Below are 2,292 nucleotides of genomic sequence, written 5' to 3'. Positions count from 1 at the left end.
AAGCTATGATATTTCATTTCTTTCAGTCATTTCTGTTGATTAAAAAAAAAAACAAAAAACTGTGGAACTTTCCAAACACATTCAAATAGAGCTAATAGTATCAATTTCCCAATGTCAGCTAACAATAAATAGCCACTTTTGTTTCACCTATATACACACCTACAATCTCACCCCTGATTATTTAGAAAAAATTCTAGATATTACATCATTTCCCTGTATATATTTTAGTATTATGTCTAAAAGATAAGAACTATTTTTTGAGACAGGGCCTTCCTGTGTCACCCAGGCTGGAGTACAGTGGTAGGATCAAAACTCACTATAACCTTGAACTCCTGGGCTCAAACGGTCCTCCTGCCTCAGCCTCCCAAAGTGCTGGAATTATAGATGCGAGTCGCTGCACCCAAACAAAAACTCTTTTTTTAAAGCAAAATTATAATGTTACCATCACATCTAAAAAATTAACAATAATTCCTTAATATCATCAAATATCTGGTCATTGTTCACACTTCCCCAACTAACTTCTTATTATATTTTTCTTTTTTTTTTCTTTTTTTTTTTCTTTCTTGAGACAGGGTCTTGCTCTGTTACCTAGGCTAGAGTGCAGTGGCATGATCATGGCTCAATACAGGCTCCACCTCCTGGGCTGAAGAGATTCTCCCATCTCAGCCTCCTGAGTAGCTGGGACTACAGGTATGTACCACCATGCGAGGCTAATTTTTGTACTTTTTGTATAGACAGGGTTTTACCATGTTGCCCAGGCTGGTCTTGAACTCCTGAGTTCAAGTGATCCACTTGGCCTTTTAAAGTTCTAGGATTACAGGTGTGATCCACTGTGCCTGGCTTTCTTCTTCTTCTACAGTTTTTGTCTGGATCCAATAAGGCCCATACATTGCAATTGATTGCTAAGTATTTTAACTTTCTCCCCACATCTGCACCCATTTACCATCCACCCCATCACTCTCTCTGCTTTATTTTTAAGGTTTTTTATTGAAGAAACTTGGTTTTTTGACCTACTGAGTTTCCCATAGTCTAGATTTTGCTGATCCCATCCTTATACTGTTTTTTTTTTTTTTTTTTTTTTTTTTTTTTTTTTTTTTTTTTTTGAGACGGAGTCTCGCTCTGTCGCCCGGGCTGGAGTGCAGTGGCCGGATCTCAGCTCACTGCAAGCTCCGTCTCCCGGGTTTACGCCATTCTCCTGCCTCAGCCTCCCAAGTAGCTGGGACTACAGGCGCCCGCCACCTCGCCCGGCTAGTTTTTTGTATTTTTTTAGTAGAGACGGGGTTTCACCATGTTAGCCAGGATGGTCTCGATCTCCTGACCTCGTGATCCGCCCGTCTCGGCCTCCCAAAGTGCTGGGATTACAGGCTTGAGCCACCGCGCCCGGCCTGTTTTTTTTTTTTTTAAGAAAATACGTTACAGTGTTCCTTGTTATTTCCTGTGAAATGGTAGTTAGAACTAAAGGCTTGATCAGATTCAACACTTTGTTGTTGTTGGCAACACAACTTCATGGGTGATGTTGCACACATCTATCAGGAGGCACATGATAATGTTCAAAAGTCTCTTCTTATGACATTATCAGACATTGATAATTGTTGCCTAGGGTCAGTAGTTAATTAGGGGTTACAAATGGTGATTTAAAAAATTGCTTCTTTATTATCTGAAATACTTTTGTAGACAAATGTTTCTTCATCAGTGCTGACACGTAGATCACATGTAAGGACAAAATAAATTCTTAATTCTGTCTCTCCATTAACCCAATTTTATTTTGTTTTATTTTGTTGTTTTCATGTCAGATGGGTAATATGCTGATGTTGTAACAAGGCTGGAGTGTGGCACATCTCACATGTGCACGTGAACACCCAATTATCACACCTATGAACTACAAAAGGATCTAAACAGATTTTAAGTTAGCCAGTTGTTTCCCTAGGATCCTCCAAAGGTGATCAATACAGTTGTGTTTTTTTCTTGGTGAAGGGATCTCATGATGAACTAATGGATTTTAACATGAATTGTAAGTAAATAAATAAAATGGTATGATTTAAGCCATTAAGTTTTGGGATATCTGTTAGCATGGCAATAGATGACTGCAATAGTCCTCTTCCATTTAACAAGAAAACTTTGTAGATAGAAATGCCAAAGCTGGGTGCAATGGCTCACACCTATAATCTCAGCACTTTGGGAGGCGGAGGCAGGAGAATCACCTGAGGTTAGGAGTTTGAGACCAGCCTGGCCAACGTGGTGAAATTCTGTCTCTACTAAAAATACAAAAATTAGCTGGGCATGGTCGGATGT

The 2,292-nt window shown here is 39.4% G+C and overlaps 1 non-coding gene across 1 annotated transcript; it reads right to left on the bottom strand.

Annotated features, from left to right (window-relative positions):
• Nucleotides 1–1,787: 1,787 nt before the first annotated feature.
• On the bottom strand, nt 1,788–1,891 carry LOC115896273. Its single transcript, XR_004056175.1, has one exon. It is a non-coding gene; the product is annotated as a small nucleolar RNA U13 (small nucleolar RNA).
• Between the last annotated feature and the right edge of the window lie 401 nt (nt 1,892–2,292).

The sequence above is a fragment of the Rhinopithecus roxellana genome, chromosome 2, assembly GCF_007565055.1.
Source record: "Rhinopithecus roxellana isolate Shanxi Qingling chromosome 2, ASM756505v1, whole genome shotgun sequence".
Taxonomy (NCBI): Eukaryota; Metazoa; Chordata; class Mammalia; order Primates; family Cercopithecidae; genus Rhinopithecus; species Rhinopithecus roxellana.
Note: the sequence above shows the minus strand (reverse complement) of the source record. Positions and strands in the feature narration are given on the sequence as shown.